This window comes from Schistocerca nitens, chromosome 8, assembly GCF_023898315.1.
Source record: "Schistocerca nitens isolate TAMUIC-IGC-003100 chromosome 8, iqSchNite1.1, whole genome shotgun sequence".
Classification (NCBI taxonomy): Eukaryota; Metazoa; Arthropoda; class Insecta; order Orthoptera; family Acrididae; genus Schistocerca; species Schistocerca nitens.
The window spans coordinates 150306168-150325800 of NC_064621.1; positions in this window are offsets into that span (position 1 = coordinate 150306168).

The window sequence follows — 19633 nt, forward strand, 5'->3', positions numbered from 1 at the left end:
TATGGAGGGGCACGTGGTCAGCACACTGCTCTCCCGGCCGTATGTCAGTTTCCGGGACCGGAGCTGCTACTTCTCAATCAAGTAGCTCCTCAGTTTGCCTCACAAGGGCTGAGTGCACCCCACTTGCCAACAGCGCTCGGCATACTGGATAGTCGCCCATCCAAGTGCTAGCCCAGCCCGACAGCACTTTGATGATCTGACGGGAACTGGTGTTACCACTGTGGCAAGGCCGCAGACATATTCAACCCTTTCCTGGTTTGAGGAGAGGTATCAAAACTGCTTATCTCCACAAGCTGGGAAATTTCTCTGTCCACAATATTGACTTAAAATTCTCTAAGATTCTAAAGGGATTTCCTTTGAAGCTGTTTGGAATTTTGCAGCATACTGTGTTGGATCTTGCTGTGACATGGCACATTATCATGAGCCTCAGACAGTGCTCAATTCAGCTACAGTTTAGAGAAGTACTGCGAATTGGGCTTTTGGGCCATAGGATGTGAAATCCAATGTACCCTTCTCCATGGTCTCATGGTTGCTGAGTATAGTGTTTCCATGCTTCTGAAATAAATCTTGAATACTTAACTTTCATATTCATTTCTCATCGAATGGATGGTGTAACTTTCCAGCGAATGAACAACCCTGCCTTTAAGAGGCATGTCTAGTATCCAAACTCTGCAAATTTAGGCCATTTTTGTGCCACTGTGATTATTAAAATGATGTAGACAACATGATGGAATTAATCTTTCACAAATATATTTTGGCAAAGACAACCACCATATGTCACCCAAGACTAACACAACTCTGGCCTAATACTGCCATGAAACTGACATGGTACTGAATTCACACATTACTTGCTTAATGTGGCTATTGCCACTTGTCCTTATATAACATCCATTCATTGAAAGATCTTTCTAAATATTGTTTATTCATACTCAAACCCACAATTGAAGCTGATGTCCTTTCTTAACACTAATTACGGATTTTGTGACAAGATGCATGATGTAATTAGTATGTTGAAAATATTCAATTTTTACAGTAAAATTTCATGAAATATACACTGATAACAATAAATTGTCTATTTTAATTAAATACTTCATGATTACACCTTACTTTTGATGCTAACATGATTTTGGTGTCTTTGCATTGAATTCTATGTTATTACTACTGCTCTTTTGTATATTATTCTTACAAAAAATGTTCTCAGTATGCATTTATTTTTGGTTTAAAATGTATGTTTGCGTTTGTACTACAGTTCTTCCATAAATTTATTGGGGTTATTTATTACGTACTCAATGTAATCCTAAGTAAATTGGTTTTCATAGGTGCAATAAGTAAGTAATGATACAACTGGAACTTCTGAATGTATGTCCTTGTGTAAACCCCAGATGATAATATTACAATTTATGAAATATACAGTATCATTCTTTGTGTTTTATACAGTCCCATTCTGCTACATTAAAGGCAGAATCCTGGATCCTGACTGGCAGTCCCAGAAGTCATCACAAAATGGTGCCCCATTGTCTGGGTGACATCTCCATGTGTTATATAGAGACACCCCTGTTTCAGTGTCAATGCAGTAGTTGAACGGCTGCATTTACAAGAAATTCTCCTGGTGGCTTCCCACTCATTTTTAGAACAGGTGGAATTATTGAATGAGTCCAGGAATGTGTGCCATGGCCTTTTCTCACTCACCTTGATTATGAGTTGAGCTGTAGCTCTCACTGTTCCAAAGGCTACGACATTTCTTGCAGTTTGGCAGCACTTAAACTGTCACAGAGCCACATATCTGACACAGATTCCTTAGTTACAGTCTTCAGTCCACTTGGGTGTGCTCAAACTGGTAGGTGGATCTAAAGTGGGAAGTTGTCACTGGAATGAAGTTCGTCAGTAAATCCCACTGAGCAGGATCTCTGAGTGTTACAGAGCAGAGAGATAGGTCTACAGGTGAGGATGACCCTGTAGAAGTATTCAAATGAGTGGGAGTGCCTATTTCGAGGAAGCACAGCTTGTGAGGTACCATGAGGTTCTCCAAAACTTTACCTTTGGGGCAAGTAGTGTGTGGGCCCCATAAAACATTATGGGTTCTGAAGTCTCCCAACAGGTGGAAAGGTCGGTGGAGTTGGTTAATAAGATCTGTGAGAGCCTCAGAATGTATCACTTCTTATGGATGTAAATACAATGATTCCTTGATGCACATGAACTTCTCCTGTAACTGCTTGCATTTCAGTAATCAAGAATAGAGCAGAGAAGTGGTGTGTGTTATTGAGAGACTCAGCTACTTCTCCCTTGGTCCTGTCCCGAGTTATGTCATCCTTGTGGATGACGTTATGGACCCAAAGCACAGGGACATCAGTAAGTTTAAATTTTGTTTATTGTAAACAAAAGCATAGGGGATGCACCTGTGCTAGGAGTTTCAGTTCCTCCACATGCATACTGAAGCCATGAATGTTCACTATAGTACAGGAGCCATTTTATAGGTGGGGTGGGGATCCTGGGCATAGTCTGAGGGCTTGATGGTTGCTCCAGGCAGATTTCATATTCCGTTGTTTCTGAAGCAAAATTGTTAGGACCATCAGATAAAATGGGATCTATATGGTGGTGATAGCTTATGACCTGTGTTCTTCTGATACTGACACTTCCCTTAAGTCATGGTTGACAGAGACTTCGGAGCAATGGTCATGACAGTGGCATTGACAGGGACAGTGCTGACTTGTTTACCAGGGTCTGGTTGTTGATGTGGTGGAAGCTCTACAATGTCAGCAACTGGGGCCTTTTCTGTTTGGAGGGGGGGGGGGGGGGGGTGAGGGTGCAGGAACACATAGGCTGTGTACTAACACTACCGTTGCAACTGCGATTACAAATGCATTTATTACAAATGTGCCAACACTATTAACCTCTGCCAACACTATTAACCTCTGTTTGTGTAGAGACATCAGCTTAACCTTATCTGGTTAGGGCTATCAGGCCCTCTCTTACAGTAGACTGTGGCTTCAGACATACAGCACCTTTTTACTTCATAGTTACCTAAGAAATAGAAATTTTAATATGCTAAACATTATTAAAATAATTTGAGCATCTATAATGATGATGTGAGTAAATAATACTATGAACTCATAAAGTTAATACTGGCAGTACTTGTACTACTGTTGCTGCTGTCACTAACAATGATAATAATAATGACAATAGTAATAATGATAATAAATGTCTTCTGATATAACGAGTACTGGGGAAAGGAAATTTAAGGAGACTGCACCTAAGAATCTAAGAATACTGTGAGGTAGATCTGGTTGGAAAGGAGAATGTACAAGGGTATAACGAGTGCTTACAGGGACAATGGTAATTGCTGTAATTACCAAATTTGTGTGTGCACCCCTTCATAGTTCATGCATGAAGTCTGTGCTCGATTTGGCCACTAGAAGGTACCTAGCCTGACAGTATGACAGCAATTGTACAATTGTATGTGCAGCCTGCTGGCTGTGGCCCTGTTAGAACTAATGACTATATAGGCCGGAGCGCAAGGCTCCCCCACCCACTTGTGTATTATCTGTTGTATGTACTTTGTATCTCATGTGTTTATACTTTTTCATGTAATAAAGTTACAGTGTTCTTGGGTTAGAAAATTTCCATGGGGGCAGTGCTTAAATCTTTTCTCAAAAACAGCAGGTGCTGACAGTTGCTACTTCAAGTTTAACGACAACATTGATGCAATGTGTAACCCCACCAACAACATACCTGCCACCCTTTCCTTCATACGATGAAGCAGAAGAGAACTGGGATGTCTACAAAAAATGCATGTGACAACATTTCGAGGTGCAAGGCTCTTTCTGTGTCATGGATCTCACCTTGTGCGAATCAGTTGTTGTGTCAGCTTGCCCGCTTGCAAGAACCTTCAAATCTTTCTTTTGATTAGATGTGTGAGTGACTTTTTATCTATAACTGTAAATGTACTCACATTATTGCCACTCATGTGGTGTTTTACTGTTACTTAAAGTGGCCAAAACAATCATACTGGGCATGGGCAGCAGAACTACATGGACTTAGTCATTCTCATATTTTTGTGCCAAATGTTCACAAGGAATCCTATGCTGATCAAATGGTTTAAGATGCAATCATGCCTGTTGCTCCTGATAGGGAAGTTTGAGAGTGAGCTCTACAGTGTGAAAATCCTATGCTTATGTATTAAACATAGCTCAGTCATTTGAAGCTTCACAGGCTTCAGGTAGTCAGACAGAAGCCTGGTCCAAAGTTCAGAAATCAATTCCTCTCACCCCTCCCAGACTTCAGTCAGTTCACAAGGGAATGGAGAAGCTATTGCCGCAGTTCAACAGACGTCTCAGAATTGTTTGTGACAAGTCTGCATCACAACAGCAACAGCCTTGTGCTCCGCTGCCTTCATTTCCATACTGTATCATTCAACATGAATGGACCACATGTGCCAAGTTCTGGGCAATGTGTAATAGGTGCCATAAAAAAGGACACATCGCTTCTGTATGTAACACTCTTTCCAGCTTGAGTGAGGGTGAAACGAATGTGGATGTGAAAAGTGCATCAGCAGTGATGGTCTCTCCAAGCAAGTTATACATTGAAGTGCGTGTGTTTGACAAACCATTGAGATTGCATATGGACATGGGTGCAGTAGCAACATTAGTGAATTCTCAAACTTATGTGGGTTTGGGTTCTCCCCCTCTGGCTCCAATGTCACAGAAGCTGGTGAGTTATAACAAACAAAAGATTCCCATTATTGGACAGTTTTCTGCATCTGTGATGTATGAGGCTGCGGTTCATTCATTAATATTTCTAGTTGTGGATAACACTTATACTGAAAATCTGTTTGGTCTGGACACTTTTAAACTTATTGGATTCTCCATTGAAGATGAAGTGCATTTGGTTTCTGGTCAAGTGCCATATCAACAGTTAGATGTTCTCTGTACCAAATTTTCCTCTTTATTTCCTCAACAGAATTTCAGGCTCATATTACGATAAAACAGTCTGCCCACCCATATTTTTTCTGAGTTCGTCCAGTACTGGTAACTTTACGGGATCAAGTAATGACAAAATTAGACTGTCTCGAATCCCTTGATGTTACTTGACCTATTTCTTCCAGTGAATGGTCAGCACCACTGTTGATAGTAAAAAACACCTACAGGTAAATTACACCTCTGCAGTGATTTTAAAAATCAATTAAAGCACATTCAATCATTAATACCTATCCTTTACTGCGCCCTGACAAGCTGTTAGCAAAATTATTGGGTGCCATTATTTTTCAAAGAAATACTTAGCATATGCATATTTACAGCTACTGCTAGACAAGGAATCTAGATGCATCTAATTATCAGTTTGGGCATTATCAATACCAGTGTTTGCCTTTTGGTGTGGCTAGGTGCACCAGTTATTTTTCATTTCTTTTTAGAGCAACTTATTGCGTCAGTTTCATGTTGCATCAACTATTCAGATAACATAGAAGAGTCTGCTGCCTCAGCAGAGTAACATTTGCAGAACTGTCATGTTCTGTCTTCTGTTTTACAGTGAGCAGAGTTAAAAGTGCAATTTGGACAAGACACACTTTTTCAACCATTTATTATTTATTTGGGTCCTGAAGTCTTGTATGTTGGCATTAAACCATTCCACTAGTATATTGATGCTACTGCTGCATTGCCACACCTCACATCTATCAATGAATTGTGTACTATCAAAAATTCATACCACATGCTGCTACTGTGGCACAACTGCTCCATTCATTATTATGTAAAGATGTTTCTTTCCAACACTCCCTGGCTTGTGACTGAGCATTCAAGTTATTGTAATCGAAGCTGCAGTCTACTCCTTGTTTGATGACTTTTCAGCCAGGCCAACACTTTGCGTTAGCCATGGATGCGTCTCAGTTTGGCCTTGGTGCTGTCCTTACTCATAAGTATGCGGAGAGATCAGAATGCACTATTGCATATGCCTCTACTATCTTAAGGCAATGCAACAATGGTATTCTCAGATAGAGAAACAAGTTTTAGCACTCTACATTCACATCTGTGTCTATACTCTTCAAACCACTGTGAATTGCATGACAAGAGGGTAAGTCCTATTGTATCAGTTATTAGGGTTACTTCCCATTCCATTCACTTATGGAGCATGGGAAGAATGTTTGTTTGAATACCTTTTGTGTGCAGTAATCATTCTAATTTTATCCTCATAATCCCTATATTAGCAATATGTAGGGGATTTGTAGTATATTCCCAATCATCATTTAAAGCTGCTTCTAGAATCTTCATTAATAGACTTTCTCAGGATAAATTATGTCTATCTTTGAATCTTCCAGTTCTGTTCCTTCAGTACCTCTAACATTTTCCAATGGATCAAACAAACCTGTGACCATTTGCGCTGTCCTTCTCAGTATATGTTCAATATCCCCAGTTAATCCTATTTGGCACAGGTTCCACACACTTAAGCAATATCCTAGGACCTGTCACATGAGTGATTTGTAAGGACTCTCCTGTTTAGACTGATCTCACTTCCCCAGTATTCTACCAATAAACCTGCTTTACCAACAACTGAGACTATGTGATCAGTTCTTTTCATATCCCTACAAAGTGTTACACCGAGATATTTGTAAGAGCTGGCCAATTTCAACAGTGACTCATTGATATTACAGTTATAGGATACTATGTTGTTTCATTCTGTGAACTGCAAAATTTGACAATTCTGAACATTTACAGCAAGTTGCCAGTCTTCGCACTTTGAAATCTTATCTAAATCTGATTGAATATTTATGCAGTTTCTTTCAGAAAGTACTTCATCAAAGATAACTGCATCATCTGCAAAAATTCTGAGCTTACTATTAATATTGACTGCAAGGTCATTAATATACATCTTGAATAGCAAGGGTCCCAACACACTTCCCTGGGACACATCTGAAGCTACTTGTACATCAGACAATGACTCTCTGTCCAAGATAACATGTATCCTCCCTACCAAAACGTCTTTAATTCAGTGACAAATTTCACTTGATACCAGGCCCTACAACACTGTACTTTTGACAATAAGCATAGGTGCGGTACTGAGTCAAATAAACAAACACTGTCCAAACAGACCTTGAAGGCACAACATACTGACAGGCTGCCATGCCATCCTCAGCCCTTAGGCATCAGCGTTTGCGGATATGGAGGGGAATGTGGTCAGCACACCACTCTCCTGGCCATTGTCAGATTTCATGATCGACTGAGTCATATGCTTTTCAGAAATCCAAGACATACTGTATCTACGTGACTGTCTTGATCCAAAGCTTTCAGTATGTCATGTGAGTTGGGTTTCATATGACTGATGTTTTCAGAATCTATGTTAGTTGGCATGGAGGAGGCCATACTGTTCATGATATCTCATTATGTTTGAGCTCAGAATATGTTGTAAGATTCTACGACAAAATGGTGTTGAGGATATTGGATCGTAGTTTTGTGGATCACTTCTACTACCCTTCTTGTAGATGAGTGTGACTGTATTTCCTTTCAATTACTGGGAACAGAATTTGTTAGAGGAATCTATGATGGACTATAGTTAGAAGAGGGGCTAATTCAGCTGCAAATTCAGTAAAGAATCTGATAAGGACTCCATTGGGCGTTTATCAGCACCACTGATATTAGCACTTACTTCACTAACCTCTTCAGTGGTACAAGGATTAAGTTGGGGCAATTCTCCTGGGTTTTTCATTGTAAAGGAACATTTTAAAATTGAGTTAAGCATTTCAGCTTTTGCTACCCTCAATTTCAGTTCCTGTTTCATTTGCTAGGAACTGAACACTAACTTTGGTGCCACAACAGCCTTTACATACAACCAGAATTTCTTTGGTTTTTGTGAAAGATCGTTTGACAATTTTCTGCTGTGGCAGTCACTGAAAGCCGCATGCAGGGCTCTCTTGACAGCAAAACATGTTTCATTCAGCATCTCTCTACCTGTAGACCTGTGCTTTGTTTTACACCTGTCATATGGTGTCACTCTACTGGGTACATATTTATCCAGAGTATGGTGAACTGTTCTTTTAAACGTAAGCCATAGTTCCTCTACATGTTCCTGCTCTGTGCTGAAAGTTTCAAGTTCCTCATTGAGATATGGCACTACCGATTTTTTATCTAGTTTATTGAACGTACATATCTTTCTGTTTTTTTTAATTGTCCTTTGTACTTTGGTAATCATTGTTATGACAACAATGTGGACATCATCAAAGAAGCCAAGTCTATTTGTTGCCATTAAGTGCAATATATCTCCATCATGAGTGAGGTTCTTAACAATCTGTTCTAAGTAATTCTCATAGGGAGAGAAAAAAAATGTAATTTTCCCAGTTAACAGTTGGATGATTAAAGTCTCCACCAATGATTACTGTATGATTGAGGAACTTACATACAAGCGAGCTGAGATTTTCTCTAAAGTTTTTGGTTATAGGAGATTGAGTCTGGTGGAAGATATGTGGATCCTGTTATCATTTTATGCTCAGCCATGAAACTGAGTCTTGCCCAAACAATCTCACATGCAGTTTCAATTTCTATCTTGATGGATTTGAGTTTCTTGTCTACACCACCTTGATTTCCCATTTGCCTATCCTTTCGATATACACTCATATTTACCCCCAAAAAATCCCACTACTATCAATTTCAGGCTTCAGCTAGCTTTCTGTATCTAGTATTATGTGAGCTTCACAGCTTTTCAGGAGTGCTTCAAACTCTGGCACTTTTTTGTGAATGATTTGGCAGTTAACCATTAGGATTTTAATACCCTCACCTGTGGGGGACTTTTCTTTTGATCTTTTATTTATTTATTTATCCATCCTTAGACAATATACATTGTATGGATGTCTTCAGTTAATGTTCAAATTATGGTATGAAGTCTAAATATTTTCTTAACAAGTGCTATTTTACATTATTTAATAAGCATAAGTATTTTGATGTACAACTAACATACATAAATACAAAGCCCTGTGTACATATTACATAAATGAAAAAAGATAATTTATATTGTTTAAATAAATATACTAGGTGTAACTTATACTAGGTGTTCCCAACAAGTCTTTATTTTTCATTTAAGATATTCATCCAAAGTGTATAAAGAATGCCTTTGCAAAAACATTTTTACAGTTTTTTAAGAAGAATACCTACTGCTAATTTGTTTTATATTCTGTGGCAGCTTATTATAGAGTATCATGCATCGATTATCAAGACTGTTCTGAGCTTTTAGCTTATTCTTTCTGTCTAAATGGAGGCAATGACTCAGCCTTGTGTTATGATCATGAATAATGTTATTCAAGCTACAATTGTCCATATTTTTTTCTAATGTACATTAGGGTCTGAAAAATAAACTCACAAGGAACAGTCAGAATGCCCAGGTTTTAAAATAATTCTTTGCAGTGAGACCATTTATTGCATTTTGTCATTATTCTTACAGCTCTCTTTTGTAATCTGAAAACTTATTGTAGATTCTGGGTACTATTTCCCCAAAAGATTAATCTGTAGCTAAGGATGGCATGCATGTAACCAAAATAAGCTGACCTTACACAGATGTCACTGCATACTGATGCAAGAACTCTAAGCACATAACATGCTGTGGAGACCCTCTTAGATAATCATGACACGTTCATTCCATTTTAGTTGGCTGTCGATGTACAGTCCAAGGAATTTAGTGTTAGTTACATCTGTTATTGAAGCGATGTGTAGTTTTAAGTTTATGGATTTGTACTTCTTGTTTATTCCAAAGTACATGCTGTTTCTTTTCTTAATGTTGAGAGTTACTCTGTTCTCTGTAGACCATTTGTAAACATCTGCTAGTGCTCCATTGGCTTTTTCCAATCGCAGGTCAGGTGTCTTGCTGCTAATAAGTGTATTGCACTGATACTTCTGGGTTTCATTCAGCTATCATTATCTGGATTGGATGGAGAGTAGCCTTATCTAAAAATCACTTGTGTGCATCCCACACACAGTCAGCTACATGAGTAGCAGCTTCTGACATTTAGTGCACACCTGACCTGTTCAGGGAGACCCTACATTTCTCAGTCCTATGGCACAAGTCCAGGAAGTTGCAGCCTAGCTCGTTACAGAACCTTCGAAGTCTCTGCTTCAGTCATTCCATTCAGCTCAAAAGCAAAAGGCCATAATCAGATCTGGGTCAATGTTGCAAATTGTAAGCTTTGTTGAAACTCCATGCACAAGGCTGGTCTTCTCAAATTTCTCTGCCAGTCACTGGAATGATCCAAGTATGACCTCAGAGCCCAGATGACAGGTGTCATTTGATCCTACATGTGCCACAATCTGCAGTTGTGTATGCTCTAAAAATATTTCATGTTTTTCTATATGGGTCTATGTTTCACCTGGTCACAGACCACAAACCACTGACATCTCATTTTAAGTCTTCGGCATTCTTGCTGGAAAAGACACACATTGCTTACAGAGGTGGGCACTTTTCCTATCTTCGTACAATTATGAGATACATTTTCGACCAATGGTGCAATATGCGTATACTGATGCCTTATCATGTTTGCCGACTGGACCAGATTCAGAGTTTGATAAAGAGGAATTGTTTTGTTTTCCTTTAGGTGTGGAAGCTCCAAGTGTTATTGATGGTTTTCCTATTACTAGCACTACAATTGCAGCCACAGTAGCTATAGATCCTGTTTCAAGTAAAGTTGTCCCTTTTGTGCAATACAGCTGGTCCGATAAACCTCTGTGCTGTGCTTCTGATCCTGTAATAAATTATTTTGCATTACAAAATCACCTTTCTGTTTTGGACAGATTTCTGCTGTTAGCTACAGAGGACACCACTCCCCAGGTTGTTGTCCTGTCCACCCTTGAGCATGAGGTTACGAGTTTATTACCTGTGGATCACTGAGGTATGTTATGTACAAAAGAGTTAGCGTGTGAAAATGTTTTTTGGTCAGGCATTGACGGGGAAATGTGCGAGTTGTCACAACCTGCCTACTGTCTGCCACCCATCAAGTGGTCCCTCATACATATGTGACACTGTGGCCAGCTCCACAGAGGCCTTGAGTATGAATTCATGTAGATTTTGTGGAATCTTGTTTTGAATTTCTACTGGATTCTTGTACCTGATGCATATTCTAAGTTTATTTATGTGGTGTGTTGTCTGTCTACTCCTGTGGTGATAACAATTTCAGCTCTGTCAAAATTTTTTTGCAATGGAATGTCTTCTGTATATGTTAGTTACTGACAATGGTCCCAGTGCTTATCTCAGGAATTTGAAGATTTTTGTAAAAAAAAGTAGTGTTCATCATTTCATGACTCCTCCTTTCCATCCTCAATCAGAGGGGGGGGGGGGGGGGCAGAATGACTAGTACAAACATTTAAGACTCAGATACATTTCGAATGTTTCACTGAAAGTGGGCTTTGATCTGTTCCTCAGTTCTTATAGGTTTACCCCTGTTGCAGATTAGGGTCCAGCAGAATTACTGTGCTGCTGTAAGACATGGACTTTGTTACATGTTACATCTGCTTCAACCGATGCTCTGGTGGTGTAACACTTTTCACCTGACACAGTTGTTTGGGATCGCAGTTTTGGCCTACAACCAAAACGGGCACCAGCAGTCACCTAGAGTCACCGTGACCGATGCCTTTGCATTGTCCACGCCGCTATCTCCTAGGGTGTGACCAGTGCCCTTGCTTCTCCACTGCTGCTGGCAACACCTTCACAACTGTCTCCTGTGCTGGGCGTGCCCCCTTCAGCTGTTGGAGGCTGAGGCAGGACCCTGGCTCCCGTGCTTTCACAGCCAATGCCTCCACCGCTGCCACCCTGCACCTGGGTTGTACTCACACTCGAACATGGAAATGGAAACCGCTCCAGCATTGCCTGTCCTACCATATCATCTCTCACAGCAGAGCTGACACAGCACCTGTCCACGCTCACGCCTCTTCCGACTGTACACACCATTGCAACATGTAGCATGACTCAACATCCAATGTCAACGACAGAAGTAATGGACATGAGCACAGTGCTCATTCTTTGTAAAGGAAGAGGAGTGTAGTAACTACCAAATTTGTGTGCAGCAGTTCGTAGTCCACATATGAAGTTTGTGCTTGATTCAGCCACTAGAGGTCGCTCAGCCTGCTAGTACAACAGCTGTTGCATACGCAGCCTGCTTGCTGTGCCCCTTGTTAGAACTAATGACTATATTGGCTGGAGTGCAAGGATCCACTGACCACTTGTGTTGTCTGTTGAAAATAGTTTGTCTCTCATGTGTTTATGCTTTTTCATGCAATAAAGTTACAGTGTTCTTGGATTAGAATGCTAATCATTGTTGTTGCTTTAGTAGATAGGCTTTTTGAATGTGATAAACAGTATTAAAGTAATTTGAGTATATGTAATGATGATGTGAGTATATAATCCTGATTATGAACTGATACAGTTGATATTGGTAATATTTGTACTACATCTGCTGCTGCCACTAATAATAATAATAATAATAATAATGACAATAATAACCACAGTAATGATACAGCAGATGTAGAAAGAATTATATGTGCACAAAAATGATGTTTTATGATATAGCAAATTCTGGGGAAAAGGAAATTTGAGGAGACTGCGCCAGTTAAGAATACTGGTAAATGAGGAAGACCTGGTTGGAAAAAAGAATGTACAGGGTAACAAGTGCTTATGGGGACAATGGTCATCATTGTTGTGTCACTTTATTAGATAGGCTTTTTGAGAGTCGAAGCAAACAAAGTAGTGAAAGCAGGAGGTTGCATTGCTATATACATCTTTTTTGCATCAACATGCTAAATTCACTTAGCTGTTTTGAGCTCCTGTACCTTCTTTTCTTCATGGTAGACAATTTAGTCTGTACTCCAGAGAGTATTTAACACATTTTGGAGGGGGGGAGCAAATGATCCTTCATGGGCAATCTTCCCTCATTTGCCGAAAAATGGCTTATCCCTTAATGTTATGGCATTTAAAACACTGGGTTGGGTGTACGAGTACAAGGTCTCATAGTTGAATGAAGGAAACCTGCCTTAATTTGCTCTGGGAGCATTGTGCTACGGAACATAAGGAATCTGGCTTAATCAGTTCGCCATCTACCCTTTTCATCATATTTTGCACATCAATCTCACATCCAACGTGCTAATCATTGTGCCACCTCACGTGGTACCTTTGCTGTAGTTCAATATGTTACATGTTTCTATAGCATATTCCCCAAAGCATTAGCTGTCTGGAGATTTATTACATTTTGGAGATTAGATAGGTGCCAATAATGTCCTCCAAGTAGTTTTGTATGTAGAAAGGTGAAGCTTTGTCAAAGCTGCCCTCTTTTCTATTAATTATTAAAAATCTGTTCTGTGTAGCAGCATGTGTTCGGTTACTATAAACTAAACTGTTGGGATAACCCCTGTGTTAAGAAGACTGGCTACACAAGCCCCTTGTTGGCTTAGGGTTTGATACCCAACAGTGGTGCACCCCATTCAGATGGGAAGTGATCTGAGTAATTTCAAGGGTTCCATCTCGGTCTCATGAGCAGCTAGGGTATTAAGGGTCCACCAAGACAGAGCTCCACTTGCCTGAGTAAGCCTTATACAACTGAGGAACAGTAGGTACCTCAGAGGTTACCCTCTAATGACAGTTCTGCATCAACACCCATGCATCTCATTGACATGCATCACATCTTGAGATTGAGTTTTTTTTTTTTTTTTATCGAGGTTATACCATCCCTCTGATCTGGACGGTTAAGTTAAGGTTCCCGTTCTCTGTGGCACACAACATTTCACCACAGTGCCACCCAGTGGTCACTAAAGCATGTCCAGAATGTACAATTGTAGAGGACTGGCAGCACTCACCAGCCCACATCTCAGGAAACCTGGCTTCACCAAGCCCATAATTTATTTAATTAGCAAATGACAGAGAAATGAATATAAAAAGAAGTGAACCCTGTTTCTTTACACCTCTGTAGATTTGTAACAAGCATAAATTTGCAAAGTCACAAGTTATTTAGAGCCACAATAATGTTTGTCTCGGCAGTGATAATTCCTGCAGCAACAGGAGTGACCACGGCACATGGTGAGGCAGGGCACTTAGTTAACTCCAGCCCAAATAGAAGCCCAAACACAAGTAGACACACTAGGCAAAAATGGCACAGCACTCAGCTTGGCATGTAGCTAGCACGTCTGCAGTAACCAAAGGATCAACTTTTCATAAAGAGTATGTGGTATATGAAAAACATGGGGTGAGCTTGCTGTCATTCATGAATGGCACTTGCATCATCCAAGAACTAAGTATCACAGAGACTGCAAAGTACAGTTTGTCAGGACAGTCTAACGAAATTTGAAGAGTCTTTCTTATTAGAATTAGGAGAGGCGTGCCAGATTCTGTCTCCTAGTCGCAAGTCATTACTTTTTATGTGACTAACTAACTAAATACCTGGCTAAGTGTTGCTTTGTGCTCTTTCACTCTATACACAGCTGCAGTCTTATTGTCATGTCGTAACAAAAATTGAATTCAAATCTGAAAGCAAGGTTGTTAGTGGAGTACACCATTAGCATTAAAAGCTTATTTATTGCAAACCACCAATGCACACCCATAACAGAACAGAACTGAATTGAACGCCTGGACAGAGATTGCTATTATTTATACCAACTCTGAATATTCCAGATATACAAACACAAGAAATCCTGAGGGCCTTCCAGTAGTGATACATACTAAAGAACAAATAATTGCTAGTGATTGGGTTTGAACAGATCTGTAGCAAGCCAGCTAGTGACACTAACTGCTGGATACAGCACAGCTTGTGGCATTGCTCCCTCTCCTGGTGAAACAGTGACCTGCTGTTTCAGAACTCATTGGAGTTGACTATGGTGCCTACTGTGGTGCTTGTCAATGGTTCTTTATGTGGCAATACTGGCAGATCTTCTGATTGTGTTCTTACTTCCTTTTCACTATGATATCAAGTCTCTTAGACTTACCACCCTGGACGGTGATGTTATTGTACTCTTGGCATTTCTTCTGGGTGTCCAGGGTGCATAAAGCCTATCATGTCTTCCTTCACTGTGGTGTATGTGAATTTCACATTGGGCAGTATTGCACCCCAGTCTCTCTGTTTGACATCAACATACATCAGGAGAATATCTTCCGATGTTTAATTAAAGCATTCTGTGAGACTGTTCATCTGTGGGCTGTAGTCAACTGTCATCCTGTGGGTGATGTTGGAACATGAAATTACCTCTGATATTAGTATCGTCTGAAAAACTTCCACAATCAGAAATCATTACATAGGGTGCCTCATGCTTCAAAATGATGTGTTACACAAGGAACCTTGCAATTTCCAGAGCTTCAGCAGTTGATATGGCTCTGGTGACAGTGTAATGGGTAAGGTAGTCCATGCAGAATATTAGCCATTGATTTCTGTTTGTCAACTTTGGGAACCTTGCTAAGAGGTCAATTCTAGTTTGGTGGAATGGTGCTACTGTGGTTGGAATTGGTACTAAATTCCCCAGAGGTAACTGTGGAACGTGCTGCTGTTGCTGGAATTCCTTTATAGTGACATATATAGTGTCTAGCAGATCAGTAGAGATCTGGCCAGTGATAACAATGTCTGATTCTGATTAGTGTTTCATGAATCCCAGGTGACCAGCTGTTGGAGTGTAATGGAAAAATCTTCAGTGTAGCTAGCTGTAGTTGAGCTGGGGTGCCAAGCAACCACTTCTGCCCCATCGGATCACAATTCCTCTTATACAATGTTTCATTTATTGATTGGAATTCTCCTTTAGTAGGATCCTCATTCTTCAAGGCTTATATGGTTTTCAACAATATTGGCTCTCCCTTTTTTTCAGCAGCAATGTCATTTAATGGAGTGATGACAGAGATTTCATCCAGGCTGCTGTTGTCCACCACATGATTCCTTGAAAGGTAGTCAGCGTCCTTGTGTCTGTGTCCTTGTTTGCATCCCATTCATGAAGCCTCAGTGCCCATCTTGACAGCTGACCTGACAGATCTGTCATGCTAGTCATCCAACATAGAGGATGGTTGTCTGTTACAATGGTGAACGATTTGGCAAATAGATATGGCTCGAAAATGTTCATCATCCAAAGAGGGCACTTTTTGTCAGTTTTAGAATATTTCTGCTTGGACTTTGAGAGTACTCTGGAAGCACAAGATATCAACTTTTCAGTACTTTGCTGAATTTATGCTAGAACTGCACCTATCCCATAACTGCTAGCTTTGGTGGAAAGTTTTGTCTAGGCATTCTTGTCATGCAATTCTAGGACTGGAGATGACGATGGTGCGTCCTTAAGGACAAGGAAAAACCTTTCTTGCACCTCATTCCAAGAAAATTTGGCATCTCCCTGTAGTAGTTCTTGCAGGGGACATGCGTTATTACAGAAGTCCCCTATGGATAGCTGGTAATATGAACACATTCCAAGAAAACTTCTTGTATCATGAATCTGCTGAGGAGCCACAAAATCTGTGACTGTTCTTATTTTCTCTACATCAGGATAGACTCCATTGTCATTCACTAAGTGACCCTAGATTTTTATTTCTTGGGTGATGGCAGTGTACTTTCTTGGATTCAGGTGGAGACCTGCAGTCTGAACACACTTCAACGTGGTCATCAGTGTCACCCAGATAGCAAAGACATGTCATCCATTTAAGGTGTTAAAGGAGGTTGTCCATCATTAGCTCAAAGGTGGGTGTAACACTGCATAGACCAAATGGCATAAGGCAGTCTTTTTCTGGTCGTCAGTATCTTGTTTACATGTGTATAGTTCAGAAGCTTTTGCTCCTTCAAACAGTCTAGGGTGTCATCAATACACGGCAGTGTGTAGTCAACTTTATTTTGTGACTTTGTTCAGTCGTTGGTTGGCAATACAAGAATTCTGTGTGCTGTCCTCCTCCTTCACTGTAGGAAAGGACCATGGACTCTCTCTGAAGCAGCTTCTCCAGTGCCTCCCAAATTATCCATCATTTAGCTAGCGATACTCTATACGAGCAGTGGTACTCAATGGATGGTCCCCATTGTTGATACAGTGTCCTACCATGTGCTGCATGGTCTTTCTTTTCTCCATTCCATAGTTGAAGGCATCTGGAAAGTGACACAGAATGGCTAACACTTGCCGACATTGTCCCTCAGTCAGTCTGGATTCTATTCGCCATTCAATAGTAGCTTCCTCCCCTGCTCAGTCTGTAGTGGAAATGTGATAGAGATGTTCATCTATGGCATTAAGCTGCCCTACTTGGACTGGTTCAGCTCTCCGTGCACACACACACACACACACACACACACACCGTTAGGGACAGTTAGTGACCCAAAGCTATCCTTGACCACTTAAAATGCTTAAAATCATCACTGGCATGTGGATTTCCTTTGTGAGCCTGAGTAGACTTTTGCAGTCGACAAAAGCTTCACAATTTAACTGAGCAGCTAGACCAACGACTGAAACTTGTCTCATTGATAATGGTGTGACGACAATGTCTTCAAAGGCAAACAACCTCACAGCATAAACTTTGATATGTGTGCTTGTTGAAATAGCTACATCGTTCTGGGGCTCTGATTTTCCACATTCAATGGCTGCTTGTTGTCCCTGCAAGAAGCCTGATCTGAGAACAACAAAATGACTACATACTGATAAAACCACAAATCTGAAGGGTTGTGTTGATATTATTCTTGCTGTTCATGTTCCTGTTAGCCGGACATATTTTCCATTTGCGATTTTCAGCACAATTTACGTTCATATCATGGAACATAGTCTTCTTTAGCTGGTGATGACAAGCATTCAGCATTACGGAAAAGAAAGCCCTGACTTGACGAGCACCCAGAAATGTTGGCTATCAATGAATTTGCTGATGTATTGGTAACTGTCATCTGTGGAGGATTTTCATATCTGGCAGTCTCACTTCGATAGATGTCAGCTCACTTAGATTGCCTGAATTCAGTGGCTATACGAATGGGTGGTACCTCTGTACAGCAATGGGAAATGGCTGTGGCAAGTTTGGGGTAGCCTCACTCAGGGTACTGCCATGGGGGGCTTCATCCCACAGATTGACTGCAGTTGTCTGCACTTAAATTGTGTGAACAGGACTAATGCGATGATTGCTATCATGCAGCTTGATAGTTGTTGAACTCTTGTCTTTCCCTGCAGCAGCATATGAGTCCAGTGTGTCCACAGTGACAACATACTGGTGTGTTGTCCTCTGTTCTCCAAATGTCTATTTTCTGCATGGTGTTGTACTTGGTGGAGGAGTTGGTTGTACCTGTTTTCTTCAGATTTTGAGTTGTCATTTGATGCTTCAGAATAAATCCATATCAGCTGACTCCATTTTTCCTGGTGCATTTGATTGCTGGCAGAAATTGGTTAACTCTTCTTCAACATTCTCTATTATGTCTTGACAATTATAGTGGCATTTCATTGCTGCTATCTCTAGATTAGTCAGTCTGACAATTCTGGCTACCATAAAAGGCTGTATCTCTTCTTTTAGAACTTGGTGTATGGGAGAAGTGAGATCATGGTGGTCTTCCACAACTGTCATAGGGACCATGTTCAGGCATCAGTGAGACCTCTTTTGTCTGACTCTTTTCTGTTACATGTCCTCTATATGTTGGCACCACTTGATGAATTTCTTTATGGTTTGACATCCTTTACTGGCGGAGCTTGGTATGTGTCTGCTGTGACTCCTTTCATCTAGTGTGAGTTTTGTCAGCTTCTGTCATATTTAGGTTCACAGTGTGGCATAGGACCAAAACAATCTGTATGTAAGGCTGTGTTGTTTCCCTGTGATGCTGGGCCCTGTTCATGAACTGTTCTTTCAGTAAGTGGACACACTGCTGATTTTTGCCAAATGCTATTTTTAGTCTGGCCTGCAATTTACCCAAGCTATTGAGCTTCTCTTCATCATTCTCAAACCACTGCTGGGCTGTGTCATCCAAGTAAAAATACACATTTACCAAACACATAATGTCATGTCACCTGTTGTATTTAGTGACACAGTCAAATCCCTGTAGCCATTTAGTCGGGTTCTGAGCAATGGCTCCTGAAAGTGCTGATGGTACGTAATTTGCAGCTGTCTTACTATTGTATTTTTTTTTTGAATTCACTGGTCTTCTGAACAAACAGACCTTGGGATTGCTGTACTCCTTGCATTTTGATACCTGTCCATGTAAGTGACTGTTGTGTGTTACCTAATTGGAGCCACAGTGATGTAAATGCTTTGGAGTACCTGGTGTCTCTATCAAACAACATTGTGTTGTAACCAGAATCAAATCCAAATCAGAAAGCAGGATCTTCATCGAAGTGAAATACTTAGCACTGAAAGCACATTTATTACGAACACAAATTTACACTCATAACAGAACAGAACTGAACTGGATAGAGAGTGCTACTGTTATACAACCATAAAATATTGCAGAATATACAAACATAAGAAATTTAGAGAATTGCCCAAAAAGGGTACGTACTAAGTACAGATAATCGCTTGCGGTAAGCTTTGAATTGGCGACCCACAATACAGCAGCCAGCATTGCTAACTGCTGCATGCAGTACGGCTTGTAGCAGTATTACAAGAGGTGAAGAACTTGAGAAGCTGTTGTCTCTTTAAACTGAAAATCTTTATCAAAGTTACTTTTGCAGCTGACATTAAATTCGCCAAGCATAATTTTCAGTTTTATGTGACA